The following is a 15,549-nucleotide window of genomic DNA, read 5'->3' as shown; positions in this document are numbered from 1 at the left end:
GATTTTAGCTCTGTGTGTTGTGTGGACAGTGGATTGGGGGCAGAACCTCTTTTCATGAGATCTCTTGGAATTAGACTGAATGCCCAGCCCAGGTCCGGGAAGTGTACAAGATGGCATCTGGAGTAATCAGCCCTGCCAGGGTTTGATGAGGGCTGCTTTGAGCTGGGCCATGTTCTGCGTGCCCATGTGCTCTATGTGGAGTGACTACTTCCCCCTCCTGAGAACCTTGTGATAAGGGTATTCTTACCATCCCCATTAAAAAAAAAAAATTTGTGTATTCATTTGAGAGAGAGTGAGCACGATCTGGGGGAGGGAGGGTCAGAGGGAGAAGCAGACTCCTCATTGAGCAGAGATCCTGATGCAGGGCTCAATCCTGGGACTCTGGTATTATGACCTGAGCCAAAGGCAGATGCTTAACCAGCTGAGCCATCCAGGTGCCCTCTTATCATCCCATTCTGACCACCATGAAACTGGGTGCAGAGAAACTGTCCCAGAGCTGGTAAGCAGCACACTGGCATTCCAGTGCAGGCTGCCTGGCTCTGATCAGCCTGTACCCACTCTCCCTCCAGCCTCCTTGGGGTTTGCTGCTGTCAGGAAGGGTCTCATAAAAGTATACTTTGGTTTTGGCATCCTACTTCAAGTTTATGAAGTCTTCCAGAGATGACTTCACATAAGCCTTGCAACAGTAACTTCTGTGAGGTAGGTAGTGTTATTCATAGCAAAGAAAATTGACCAAAGAAATTGAATGATTTGTCAAAGGTCAGAAGTTAGGTGGCAGAGTGCCGACTCAGACTTGCATCTTCCAGCCAAGTCCAGGGTCAGGTCTCATGCTCGTTTGTCAGTCAAGGCTTTGGCCAACCTCATGTTGTGTGGTTGTGTGGTTCAAAGGTCAGAACACTTTCCACTACTACTGCCTTCTGTCCAGGAAAATGCTTTTCTGAACGGAAGGAGGGAATCACAGAAATATGTGTTGTTGGCATCGACTTCCTATGGTTGGGCAATGGCTTCCGCCTTCCGGACCAGGTGACGTCAGTGGTCTGGATTTCTGCCAGTGTTCTCCTGCCCAGGAAACGGACTTCCGGCCAGGGCTCCCAGCTGTCTCTGTCTTCCTGGAGCAGCAGACCTCTCAAGTTGCAGTGAGAGACTGAAAATCAGATCTCGGGGAAAGTTTCACCATGGAGAAGGAGGTAAAAATGGGAAGAGGAGTTAAGACACTGTCTAGGGATGAGCATAGTGCCCCCTCCCCACCCACTGCCCGATGTCTCAGGTTTCTCTTCCAGCATAAGGGCAGGAGCCAATGGTCAGACTGGGAGGTTTAAGAGTATGACTAAGAGGGGCGCCTGGGTGGCTCAGTCAGTTAAACATCTGCCTGCAGCTTGGTCATGATCCCTAGGTCCTGGGATCAAGTTCAGCATCGGGATCCCTGCTCAGTGGGGAGCTTGCTTCTCCAACTCTGCTGGCTGTTCCCCCTGCTTGTGGTCTCTGACAAATAAATAAATAAAATCTTAAAAAAAAAAAAGAAGACTGTGACTAAGAGACTTAAGTAAGTTGGGGGTGGAGGGGAAGAAAGGCAAGCAAAGCTAAGGAAATCTGGAAAAAATTACACATAGAGATACAAATACAGAAGGTCAAACATAGGCCAAGCATGTTGATCCTAAATCTCATGCAATTTTCTGTGGATACTAAGTCTTGAACAAATCAGTAATGCAGTAATAAGCAGCCCTCATTCTTCTTCTTCTTTTTTAATTCTGAAAGTATACTAGTTACAAAAACTAGTTATAAACTAGTTATAAAAAAATCTGAAAAATAAACACATGAATTAAAGTAGAAAGTTGAAGTGTCCCCTCTACCATCCTGATCCTCATTCTCCAAACCTGGCTTGTAAATGATGTTAGGCACTTTAGCCATTCCTTCAGCCAATACTGATCTCATTTAATCCTCAAAACAACACTGTGAGGAAAGAACTACTACTATACTTTTATTATTATTATTATTATTATTATTATTATTATTATTATTATTTTGAGAGAAAGAGAAAGAATTCATGCATGCAGTTGGGATGGGAAGGGCAGGTGGTGGTGGGGGGGGGAGAATCCCAAACAGACTCCCTGCCCAGTGCAGAGCAGTATGTGGGGCTCGATCTCAACATCGAGATCAAGACCTGAGCTGAAATAAAGAGTCAGATGCTTAACTGACTGAACCACTTGGACACCCTGCCTTTGTTATTATCTTTAATTGTAGTAAAATATACATAACACACATTCGACCTATTTAGGGAGTCCTGGTAGCCACTGGAGGTGAGGGGCCATCATGGCTTTTTGCCTATCTGACCCACTGGTGCCATGAGTCGTGAGGCATTCACAGGGACAAATACCGGTCCTTTGCTTGTTTGAAAAGAAGCCAGCCTGGAGAGTGTAAGAATGGAAAGGATTTTGGGAAAGGCTGCCCAGCTGCTGTGGCGGGGGGAGGAAGAATCCTGGTGCAGCCGGCCTCCACCACCCTGTGTCCTCCCTAAGCCTCCCATGGGCACCTCCTCTGAGAGATAGGAGGGCTGCAGGGCTCCTCATGGCACACAGGTGACTGGCATCCTTCTGAGAAAGCAACCTATTGTGATTTCTTTGCCAAGAGGGAGCAGCGGAAGACACTATGGAGAGAAAGCTGGGCACAAGGGCAAAGTAGCTGTGGGAGGACGACTGTCTGGTGGTCATAAGTCTGAAGCTTGGCCCCTTGTCTGAAAAGAAGGTATGTGTCTTTTCTAATTGTATATTCTCACCTCTCTTATTGTAGATTAATTGACTATATTTTTTCTTTTCCGGTTTATTTCTGAAGGCTCTATTCCGTTCCATGAACTGAGTCTATTTTTCTGCCAGTAATGTATGATTCTGACTACAGCTTTGTAGCGTATCTCGAAATGCAAGACTGGGATGCCTTCAGCTTTGCTCTCCTTTCCATAATTGCTTTCATTTGTGCTTTGTTTCTTTTCTTTTCTTTTTTTTTTTTTTTTTTGCCAAATACTATTCCATGGTGGGGGTGTATGTACCACAGTTCATATAACCATTCATCAATTGAGGAACTTTTGTGTTGTTTCTACATTTTGGCTATCGTGAATAATACTGGCATGAACATTCATGTACCAGAGTGTCTGTGGATAGACATTTTCATTTCTCATGTGTACATACCCAGGAGTGGAATTCCTAGGTCATGCGGTACCTCTGTTTAATCTTTTGAGGAACTTCCAGATTATTTCTAAATTGACTGCACTGTTGGACATTCCCACTAGCAGTGTATGAAAGCTCCCATTTCTCCAATCTGTCTTTTTGATTCTAGCCATTTTAGTGGGTATAAAGTGGTGTCTCATTATGGTTTATTTTTGCATTTACTTGATGACTGACGATGTTGAGTGTCTTTTTATGTGCTTTTTGGCCATTTGTGTATCTTTGGAGAAATGTTTATTCAAATCATTTGCCCATTTTTTGAGTTGTAAGAGTTCTTTTTTAGTTAAGGTTTTATTTTATTTAAAAAAAATTTTTTCCAAGATTTTATTTATTTGACAGAGATAGGGAGATCACAAGTAGGCAGAGAGGCAGACAGAGAGAGGAAGGGAAGCAGGCTCCCCACTGAGCAGAGAGCCCAATGTCCTGGGACCCTGGGATCATGACCTGAGCTGAAGGCAGACACTTAACGGACTGAGCCACCCAGGTGTCCAGAGTTGTAAGAGTTCTTTATGTAGTCTAGATCTAAGCCACTTATCAGATATATGATTTATAAGCATTTGATATCATTCTGTGGGTCATTTTTTCATTTTATTGATTAGTGTCCTATGGTTAGTGTCCCATTTTCTTGATAAGTGTTCTTGATTAGCATCCTATGTCCTATTAGTGTCCTATAGTTTCCTACACTTGATTAGTGTCCATTTTCTTGATTAGTGTCCTATTAAAGTTTAAATTTTGATGAAGTCCAACTTATCTTTTTTTTTTCCTTTTGTTACTTGAGTACTTGGTGTTATATCCGTGAAGCCATTACCTAATGCATGGTCACAAAGATTTATGGCTATGTTATATTCTAAGAATTTAATAGTTTTAGCTCTTACATTTAGGTCTTTGATCCATTTTGACTTAATTTTCATATATGACATGAGATGGGGATCCAACTTCACTTTTTGCCTGTGGATATCTCGTTGTCCCAGCATTAGTATGACTTTTAACAGATGAATACTTTGTAAATGCCATGAAAAAAAGGACAGTGCCTAGTTTTGCTCACCTTTGTCTCCTTGGGATTCATTTAGCCCCTGACGTATAAGATGTTCAATAAATATGGGTGGCATGAGTGAATATAGGAGTGACTGAGATTTAGTGAGCTTAAATAACTTTAGTGAGCTTAAATAACTGGCCAGCCATTTGGAAAGTGACCATATGGGAATTAAATGCAAGGTTTCCCATTCATTTCTTTCTTTCTTTTTTTTTTTTAAGATTTTATTTATTTATTAGACAGAGATCACAAGTAGGCAGAGAGGCAGGCAGAGAGAGAGGGGGAAGCAGGATCCCTCCTCAGCAGAGAGCAGGTTGCGGGGCTCGATCCCAGGACCCTGGGGAACATGACCTGAGCCGAAGGCAGAGGCTTTAACCCACTGAGCCACCCAGGTGCTCTTACCATTCATTTCTAGTAAAGAATTTTTGTGCTTCCAGGTTTCCAAAACTGTCTCAGGTTACCAAAAGCTCTTTATCACAAGAAACCAGATTTCCTCAGAGTTTCGTTTGATGCCCCTTTCTGTATCATTCCGATAATTCCATTGTTTGTGAACAACTACACTTCTCAAAACTAGTGAGCCTCCTGTTCCTTCCACTTCTGACTCCCCTCCTCTCTCCACCCTTCCAGGCCACAGAGGCAAAGACTCCACTTCCTTCTTTGGTGGTTTTACAGTTGGAAAGCTCTTCTAGATATCTGGCCACAGCTTTCTGCTGCACAATTTTACCATAATCCCCAGGACTGTTAGGTGAAACTGTTTATTATGGCTGGTTTGGTGTGGGAGGTATTTAGGCTGTGCAGAAAGCTTTATGAGCTTTGTGCTGTGTGAAGTACTGTTTTGGTGAAGCTTGCTCTGGTCCTGATGTGGTATTCACTTCATGGACCATGGTGTCTGACTGGGTTATAGTTTGCCATCTCAGAGGAGAATGAAGCCTGATGGCATGAACCCCAGTTCTAAAACATTTTGATGGACTCAGCTTTTTTGGGATGAGGACAAGGGAGAGCCTGGAAAAGAAAAATCTTTGCTCCTCAAAGCTTCCCCAGTTAAAGCCAAGACTGGTGAGAGAGTTTGGCTGAATGACCAGCCCCCACCCTGACAGTGTTGAGTTTGGGCTCCCCCTGTTGGACCCTTTGGAAAATAATTATGTGAACTACGGGAAAAATTAAGACAAGTGTGGGCTCAAAAGAAAGAATATTTATGGAGAGCTTGCTCTATATTAGGCATTTTATTTAGGCATCTCTTTCATTCTTAAAGTAATCCCACAGGTAGGGCTTATCAATCCTCTTCTGCAGAGTTGGAAGATGAAGCTTGCATAAGTTACACAGGGATTTGAACCCAGAGGTTTGACACCCTAAAGTCCATACCCTTTCCATACCTTTTGTGAGCCAAGAAACCCAGCAGGCAAAAATGGCACATGAGGGGCGCCTGGGTGGCTCAGTGGGTTAAAACCTCTGCCTTCGGCTCAGGTCATGATCCCAGGGTCCTGGGATCGAGCCCCACATCGAGCTCTCTGCTCTGCGGGGATCCTGCTTCCTCCTCTCTCTCTCTGCCTTCCTCTCTGCCTACTTGTGATCTCTGCCTGTCAAATAAATAAATAAAATCTTTAAAAAAAAAATGGCACATGAGAGCTCTTTCCTCCCTTTGCTTCCACTGGATTTATTGCTCATTTTGTTGAGACATTCCGGGGGCCCAAGAATGCTCTGGAGATCTCCTTGAACAGTGGTGTGCTTCAGTTAATTCAGACCAACTGGTGAGATCAATTGTGAAATTGTTACAAGCTGGTTGTTAAACCGTTGTTAGTTGGAAAAGGGTCATGGTGAGAGGGAGTATTTACATCACGGAAACTGGTAACCTTTACAAATCAGGGATTCTACCCGGCTAACCCCTCAGGCTGGTTTATCAGCACACCATTGTAACCGAACTCTCCTCTGAGGTCACAAATGCCCTAACAGAGCATTGACTTTGAGGCCCTGAGAAAGAGCTGAGGATGACAGGGCCTGCCCCCAGTGGCCACAAACCTTCAACTGCAGGGTTAGGAAGGATAGACATGTCAGCTGGAAAAATGAAGATGTGTGTACGCGTGGGAGAGAGAAAAAAGGCTGTAGAATATTGGTTATTCACATGTAAACAAAATACCAACGTTTTTAATCATGGGGATTTTGGGGGGAGGGGTGGTGATTTGTCATTCAGAGTTCTTTTCTTTCAGAACAGTGGAAGAGGAGATCCAATTCTTCTGGGAACTAGAAAAGTGCCCTGGATTGAGGTGGGGGTGGGGGTGGGGGCTCTGCAAAACACAGAAGAGGGGAGATCTCATTTGTGAAGGGAAGGCAACTGTGAGCCTCAAGGTCTTGAGGTGGGAGGCAGTTTGTAGACCACATTCCTGACTCTGAGACTACAGTTGGGATCCTTCTACCTGCCAGATGGTGACCTTCCTCCCTCAAGGCCCCCAGGTTACCCAGGGCTACAAGAGTCTGTGAAGAGCAAAACAACACAAAACATCAGGAGAACAAATCTTCAGAGCCAACTCTGGGTGCTTTTGGGTCATCTCCATTTGAGGACTGGAATCAGGGGCCTTCCTCGGCTGGTCTAGATGCTGCAAAGAAAGATCCACCTCCCATAATAAAAGAAGGGGAACATCCTAGAGGGTGCAGTTGGAGGGACATCTCCATGGGGAGAGAAAGGGACTTCCCAGCCCTGCCACGTTCCCAGAAGTTTCCCTCTCACTTTATGCTTGTGAGCAACCACAGTTGAAGCCATTAGCACTACAGACTCAGATAGATAGTAATTAAATAACACTTCCCTAAAGGCCCAGAGTTAAGAAAAGGAAACCAGAGAACGGAGTAACAGGCAACCAGATAATCTGATTCACAAGACACAGCTGATTTATCTTCAGCCCACAGAAAACTTCAGGAATTGCTTCTCTGCTCCTAGCTTGCTGCCTCCATCTCAAAGCCACTCCCTGAGTCTAAGGGGAGAAGGATAGACACCTGCACATTCCCACCTCTGTCAGCTTAAGGCTCCCATTCTGAGTCCCAGGTCCCTGCCTGAGGACACACCTCACTTATCCTGCCTGATGCCAGAATGTGCCTCTCTCAGAGAACCTGCCTGCACGTGACATTCGCCTATAGGCCTACATTAGCCTATGAGACAGCCAGTCTCCATGAAACACCTTACAGTGACGAGTGGGTGGAGTGTTGTCCTTTTTTCCAGGTGTTTGGAGATTGGGATCAAAGAGACACCCAGATCAGATGGGCCAGGGCTATGATACTGATGTGAGCCCTTTTGACAGGGCAAGTTTCCGCTCACTGGTATAACTCCCAGACTGGGTGGGCCTGGGAAGACCTCACTGTCAAGGCAGACACTGGACGGTGAGTACAGTGGGAGGGAGCTTGAACTCAGAGGCTGTTGGTTTCTGGTAGGCAGAGATGAGCACCCTGTGGCACAGATAATATAATCAGCTAACTACTGGCTGGTACAATACCTTCTCCAACCTTTGAGAGAGCCTGCTCCCTCTGTTGGTTCACATCCATTCCTTCCATAACTATTAAGTTTCTCTTAGGTGTCAGGTGCTCCACAAGACCCTAGACATAGCAGTGACCTGGGTAGCCATCTTGCCCCCAAGGAGGTCACAGGACAATGGGGTGAAAGACACTGAACAAGTAATTAATGGGTGATGCTGTGAAGGAAAAGTGTAGGGTGAAGTGAGGTTCCGAATTAGCAGGAGGCTCCAATAGGACAGGGGCCATGCCTGACTTGTGGACTAGTGCCGGCATCCGGCATGGAGTAGGCATGGACACGTTTGGTGGAGAGGTTGAAGGAGTCTAGCTGAATAAAGGGTGTGTGTGTATGTGTATCATGTAGTTAGCCCTCCTTTAGTTCAGCTTGGTAAGCAGCTTTTATAAAACTGCTGATGCTCTGTGTAGTTAATGATAGGTAAGAGAGTAATGGTAATGAGATGTGCACCATTATAGGCAGCTTACTAAGTAAGAGAACAAGCCCTGACACAGAGTCCTTCCTACTTGAGTTTGAACTCTGAATGGACCACATACTGGCTATGAGAATCTGAGCAAGCTGCCCACAATTTCCTGTGCCTTGTTTCTTTACATTCTGTCTCTCAGCATTGAAGCCTGTAAGACAATGTATAGAAACTGGAATGTTATGGTATACTATAACGTTCATACTATAACTAATATAACTATCTATCTTAAGTAGTATAGTATTACATAAAGTATAACTATAGCTTATATTGTAACTGTTAATATAATTAATAGCTATAATACTTGGTAGTTGCTGTTTATTATTCATGTACAACAAGCTTATATCCAAAAGGACCTTGGTAGTTAAAAAGACATAAACATAATAAATCTGGATTTGATAGACAAAAGTAGAATAATAAATCAAGGAGGAAGCAAAGAGAGGGTGTGTATGCAGAGCTAGATAATATCTATGTAGAAAGAGGATGAGCTCTTGGAAGTAAATCAGAAGCCTTTCCTTTTGGGGAGGGGCCAAAATGCTTGGCATGCAGGCAGCTTTTACCGCAAGACAATCTTATTCCAGGAAGTTCAGAATTTTTTAACCTCCAAAACCTGTTTGTAGAAAGTTCTGGATGAAGGCTACTCTAATGAAAGGGGGATTGATGTATATTCACCCAGTGGCCACATTTGCAGAAAGGATAGCTGACCCTTTTGACCTTTATAAGAGGCACCAGAGAGCTTTGCATAGCTCCAAATTAGATGATACATAAATGCTTATCCAGATTTTCTGGACCTTTCTCAATTACATTTATGTTGAAAGTATGCTGTTTCCTGTTTATAGTCTCTTACCACGAGTTAACCGCTGTTCCTACTTTCACTTAAGTTTTGTCTCTTGCTCTGTGAGAAACTTTTGAGCTGCCTGAAAATATTTCCTGAAATTGTTTCTCAAGTCTCTTTTCAAATATCTGCATTTATTGAGGATTAATAAAGCCAAGCTGCTTTAATTAATAAAGCCAAGCTGACAAATGCTTGTCTTTATCCCACTTTATAATTCCTAAAAATGATTATTTTCTCAGAATTCTTCACATTTTCATTACTTCAGTTAATGACCAGCTTTCTTCCAAGCAATTTTCGCAAAGAAATAAAGTTAAAAAAAAATTTTCCCCCATAGGTCTCTGCCTACTGGACGATCTGCTGAGAACACAAAGCTGCTTCTTGAAGCTGGGTGGTTGGCTTTCCTCACCCGACCAGACCCAGCTGGGAGGCACCCTTCTAGCTGTGTCACAGGAAGATCTGCACAGACAATTGAAACAACCTGAATGTAAGATTTATGGAGGTCATGTGTCCTGAGTATCCACATTAAGATACAAACAAGCAATGAAGCCAGGTACCCCATCACTGCTTCTCTGTTTTACTGCAATAATTCTAGCTACGATTAGTTGTAGCTACAGTGCTAAGCCCCATTGTTAATTATTTTTTGGTGATTTGGGAAGCCAGAGTCATGGGCATGTAATTCAAATGTTGTTCCTTTACTGGGCTCAGACAGATTCACATGACACCGTTTGCTTCTTTGCCTCGTGTGTCTGTTCCTCTCCCTTTTCTGTCATTATCATGAGGCCATTACTGAACTTTCAAGGCATGACCCTTGTTAGGAAATGATGGAAACAATGCAGTTGCTCTATAACCACCAATTACATTGTGAATTCTTATAAAGAAATGCACTCAACTTTCAACATTACTCATTCATTGTAAAATGGTAAGAGGTCCAACATGTTTAGAGATGTGGTTCATGCTTTGCTGGCTGTACTTCCTGGAAAAGGATCCCGAATAGTGATGGCCGGGTGAGACATTGTGAGGGAGCAATGGCTGGTCAGGGGTTACATCACACACAAAACCCTGACTGGAGAAGCATGGCATCTTCTGACGTCTTTTGTAAAGAGGACAGTTTTCTTTAGATTGAAACATTAGATGGAAGAAGCTTTGTTGACTGTGCTGGGGGGGTCTTTGGCCCTCCAGTGACCTTAGACCTCCCACAGGTCTAGGCAAATCTGCTGCATATTATATGAAACTTCAGTTATTATGTATAACTTCCTATAATATAAGAAATAGGCAAGAGATGCATTCTTGAGAAGAGGGAGTGAAGTTGCCTTTGAGAGGAGGTGGAGGGCATTACCTATTAGGTTATTGAAGGTATTAAATGGGATGATGCATGAAAAAGGACTTATCTAGCCCCTGGCAGGTAGTAGGAGCTCAATAAATGTGAAATTACTCTTCCCCCTCCTCCTATTATTATTATTATTACCTGCCTCTCAGCTTCAGCCCCCTTGGCTTTCCTGTCTGGCAACACTTCCCAACTTGTTCATTTCTTGCCCTTCCTTGGGTTCTTTTGTTTATCTTAAGTTCTACTTCTGTTTTCTGAAATAACCATATCTTGTATCTACGGTTGAAGAGCAAAGACCACTGAGGGACCTCAGGAGTATGTGTAGTCATAGATGGGGATAATAACTAATTCCCAGGTCTTCTGACTTAAGAGTATTCAGGCCCTAGGGACAGGGTTTTTACCCTTTTCAAGATGGAGTCCTGTATTACATAGTTTATAGTTATTCCAGTCCGTAGGGTTGCTGATATTGGTGGAGTACCCCAACCCCCTTCCCTTTCTAGATCAGGCCCAGTTGTGATCAAGCCTATCAGCTCATGTCATACAATCAGAACTTGCTCATTTGGGGCATCCTGGATGATGCCAAAACTTGCAGTCCAGGTGGGCAAGAGCCTGAATGAGAACCACCTCAAGAGAACCTCCTGTCTGGAGCCTCATGCTGAATTGTTGGTTGTTTTCATATGGGAGGAGAGGCAGGTGGGGGGCTGAGAGGGAATGAGAGAGGTGGCCTTGTTATTTAGGCTCTTCAACTGATAGTAAATGGCCAGCTCAGGGCAGCTGTTCCAACTCTAGTTCTGGGCTCTCAAGTGGTTTTTACTTACAACAATGCCTAAGCTCAGGCCAGTGGGAAAACAGCCTGGAAATTAGGAGCCTCAGATTTTCTTTTTCAGATTCCCCCAAATGTCTCATTTTTTTTTTTTTTACAAAAAATGAGTTTATGTTTTTGTGAATCAGGATTGAAATAATATAGGCCATACATTATTATATACATTATTATATTGGTTGATATTTTTATGTTTCTTTTAAAAATATTTTATTTTATTTTATTTATTTATTTGTCAGTGAGCACAGGCAGACAGAGTGGCAGGCAGAGGCAGACAGAGAAGCAGGCTCCCGCTGAGCAAGGAGCCCAATGTGGGACTCGATCCCAGGACGCTGGAATCATGACCTGAGCCGAAGGCAGCGGCTTAATCAACTGAACTACCCAGGTGTCCCTCTTTTTAAAATTTTAAAAAATTATTATTTTTATGTTTTTAAAATTTTTAATAAATAAATTTTTATTTTATTATAATTTATTAAAAAATTTTAAAAATATTTTATTTATTTATATGACAGGGATCACAAGTGGGCAGAGAGGCAGAGAGAGAGAGAGGAGGAAGCAGGCTCCCTGCTGAGCAGAGAGCCTGATGCGGGGCTTGATCCCAGGACTGAGACCATGACCTGAGCCGAAGGCAGAGGCTTTAACCCACCCAGGCACCCCTTATTAAAATATTTTTATTAAATTTTGTTTTTGTGTATATTTTAATGTGTAAGTTCTCTCATTCGTTCTATTTTCCCCCTTGTAATGTATTTGTTGATGAAAGTGTGTTCTTATCGTTTGTTTGTTGGTTTTATTTTTGTCCTATAGAATTTCCCTCAGTCTGTGTTTGACTTATTTTGTAGGACTCCTCAGAGAATGTTGTGAACTTCCAAAAGAATGTGCATAATGTCAGCTTATCTCTCTTTTGGTTATGTTATCAGGTACTGACTAATCCATGATTTTCTTAGGAGTTGCGAAATGGTGATAATGGAATTCTACCATTCTGTTCTTCTTTTACTAGCTGGACTACTTCTGTAAGGGAAATTCCCTCTTCAACCATGTGATCAGGTATGGTTCCTATAGGAAAGGCAGGATAAATGTTGATTTCTCTTTATGACCAGTTTTCGAGTTATTAAGTTGGCTACCTACAACTCTCCAAATGTGATCAATTAAAAAAATCATTATGAAGTCATGGGTTTAAATATATTTGATGTATTTTAATTTATTGCAGCCCATTGCAATTGTTATTCTTATGAATGCTTGAATTGTCCCATCTTTGGCAAGTGGGGGTCTCCTCACCTACCTTTTATTTACTTATTTTAAGATTTTATTTATTTATTTGATGGAGAGAGAGATCACAAGTAGGCAGAGAGGCAGGCAGAGAGAGAGGGGGAAGCAGGCTCCACGCTAAGCAGAGAGCCTGATGCGGGGCTCGACTCAGCACCCTGAGACCATGACCTGAGCCGAAGGCAGAGGCTCAACCCACTGTGCCACCTAGGCACCCCTCCTCATGTACCTTTGATGTAGTCCCAAGATACTCTGATAGCTTCTTGAGTTTTTTGTTATGATGAGATATCCAAGCACATCTTGTGTATTCCCTTCTCCAAGCAGATAACCAAACATTTCTTTAAGGTTTCCATCGATGGGAAATTGCAAATCGAGACCACAGTCTGAGTGGTAGGGATGTTCATTGCTAGTGGGTCGATCCTTGTTTTCAAGGGCCTTCTGGTGGACAGAAAATACAAATATATATGCTTCTACATAAAGTCATTCTTTGTTTATACTAACACCCTTGACTCAAATAGAGACTCCCATTGTTTCACAAGACTTATCTTAGAGCTGCTCTTTCTCCCAACCAAATATCTCGACCAAAAACATCAACATTTGTGTTATCTCCCCATATTATCACCATTAATTGACTAATCAATCAATCAATTGATTAACGATTAGTCATTTAATATAAAAATGAAAACCACTTTTCAATTCTTTTTATCCCTAGGATATATCTCACTAGGTATATACAGTTAGGTTAGTGTTTAGGGTTAAAGTTGTTTGAAATAGTCTTTTTCTTTGTCATTATATCACTAACTTATTGAGCAGTTAGATTTTATTTATTTTGCTTTTTAGAAAAAGCTTTTTTTAAAAAAGGATTTTATTTATTTATTTGAGACAGACAGAGAGAGAGAGAGAGAGAGAGAGAGAGGATGAACAGGGCTGGGGAAGAGGGGCAGAGGTGGAGGGAGAAGCAGACTCCCTGCTGAGCAAGGAGCCTAGGGCTCAATCTCAGGCCCCCAGGATCATGACATGAGCCAAAGACAGACACTTAAGCAACTGAGCCACCCAGACACCCCTATAAAAAGCTTTCTAAAATTAATATTTTGGAAATTATTTAAAATATTTACAGAGCTTCAAAGTCAGGTCTATGAAACAAAGTATGTCAGAAAAACCAAGTTTCTATCCCTATATCCTCTACTCAATTGTCTCCTTCTCCATAGACTTTTTTTTTTTTTTTTAAAGATTTTATTTATTTATTTGACAGAGAGAAATCACAAGTAGATGGAGAGGCAGGCAGAGAGAGAGAGAGGGAAGCAGGCTCCCTGCTGAGCAGAGAGCCCGATGCGGGGCTCGATCCCAGGACCCTGAGATCATGACCTGAGCTGAAGGCAGAGGCTTTAACCCACTGAGCCACACAGGCGCCCCATTTGTTCTTATATATAGTAGCATTCTATGTGATTTCCCCCACTTTTCATTTAAAATATTATTATACTTATTTTATTGAGATATTTACATACAGTTCTAGACAATATGGTAGTGGTCTCTCCATGGCAATCTATACAGACTTATTTTAAAAGAAGATTTATTTATTTATTTGAGAGAGAGAACAGAGGGAGAGTGAGAGAAAGAAGCAGACTCCCTGCTGGCGTCACTCCTGGGGCCATTTTGATCCTTTTCACTGGGCACCACAGAGGGCACCACAAAGGCAAGAGGTGGTTTTCCTGAGGCAGCTGAGTGGTGGCTTGCTACTTGTGATCAGGGGGAGCGGCTGAGGGAGAAGGAGAAGCAGGCTCCCCACTGAGCTGGGACCTCAATGTGGGGCTAGATTCTGGGGATCTAGGATCCTGGATCCAGGATCCCATCATGACCTGAGCTGAAGGCAGATGCTTAACTGACTGAGCCACCCAGGTGCCCTGCTTTTAAATTTTTATGTAGTTAAGTTGATCAATCTTTCTCTTTAGAAACTTGGTTTTTCTGACATACTTTGTTTCATAGACCTGACTTTGAAGCTCTGTAAATATTTTAAATAATTTCCAAAATATTAATTTTAAAAAGCTGGATTTTTGGCTGTAGTTATGAAAGTCTTCTCTACTCTCACGTCACAGAGAAATTCTGCCATTTTCCCCCCCTTGGTACTTCTATAGTTTCAATTTTTAAAAAAATATTTACTTATTTGAGAGAGAGACAGAGAGAGCACTTGCAAGCAGTGGGGAGGAGCAGAGAGGGAGGGAGAGGGGAGCCCGAGCAGGGCTCCATCTCACAACCCTGAGATAATGACCTGAGCCAAAACCAAGAGTCAGACGTTTAATTGATAGAGCCACCCAGGTGCCCTGCTACAGCTTCAATAAAAAAAAAAAAATCCTATGTAGAAGTTATCCATTGTGTGCGATGATAAATGGATCAAATTTATTTTTTTATGTAGAGTCTCAAATTTGATATTATTAGCTCCCTTCCCTCCCTCCCTTCCACTTGCTTTTTCCTGGACATTGTATTCCTTTCTAGGTTTGTCAAAACTGGACATGGATCAAAATAAACATCTGTTCAACTCCCTGAACTTGTTCCATTTTGTTGCCTGTTTTTCTTTCCTGGACTCTGTGATTTCTGTAGTGTTTTTCCAGCAGCTCGAGGGAGTAATGACCTTTTGGGCTTTAGGAAGAGTGGGCTAAAGATCTGTCCAGAGAGTGAATCAAGCTGGAGCAGGTCCTACAGGGGCCACTCTGCTAAGGGTGGGGGGCAGGGGGGAGTGAGGGGGTTGGAGAGGGTGGGAGGGTGGGGGTGGGAGTAGTGGGGGGGTAGGAGTGGGAGGTGTGGGGGGTGTGTGAGGGTGGAGGTAGGTAGAAAACTGGCTTCCTGGGCGCAGAGTGAAGGTTCTCACTTAGGAGCACTCCGGAGGGACCTCAGTCCTTGTTAATGATCCACGTTTCCTGTCCCCATGCACTTACTGCTCTTGTTTTTATGTTAGGAAATTCCAGTTTTCTAACTGGAGTAGACTGGAGACCGAGGGAAGAGAAGTGGACAGCAAAAGGGAGGAATGGGACACAGAAATTGGAACCTGTCTTCCTCTATGTTCACCTGCATCTCTGTATCATTAATACCA

At 42.9% G+C, this 15,549-nt stretch overlaps 1 long non-coding RNA gene across 5 annotated transcripts; it reads left to right on the top strand.

Annotated features, from left to right (window-relative positions):
* The first annotated feature begins 619 nt into the window (after positions 1-619).
* On the top strand, positions 620-15,004 carry LOC116587555. Of its 5 annotated transcripts, XR_004284516.1 has the most exons (5): positions 976-1,187; positions 2,627-2,742; positions 9,392-9,607; positions 12,199-12,245; positions 14,955-15,004. It is a non-coding gene; the product is annotated as an uncharacterized LOC116587555 (long non-coding RNA). The 5 variants fall into 5 exon arrangements; XR_004284513.1 differs by lacking the exons at positions 12,199-12,245; positions 14,955-15,004 and adding an exon at positions 620-699 and having other exon boundaries at positions 1,068-1,187; positions 9,392-9,953; XR_004284515.1 differs by lacking the exon at positions 14,955-15,004 and having other exon boundaries at positions 979-1,187; positions 12,199-12,537.
* Positions 15,005-15,549: the final 545 nt, after the last annotated feature.

The sequence above is a fragment of the Mustela erminea genome, chromosome 4 (genome assembly GCF_009829155.1).
Source record: "Mustela erminea isolate mMusErm1 chromosome 4, mMusErm1.Pri, whole genome shotgun sequence".
Classification (NCBI taxonomy): Eukaryota; Metazoa; Chordata; class Mammalia; order Carnivora; family Mustelidae; genus Mustela; species Mustela erminea.
Note: the sequence above shows the minus strand (reverse complement) of the source record. Positions and strands in the feature narration are given on the sequence as shown.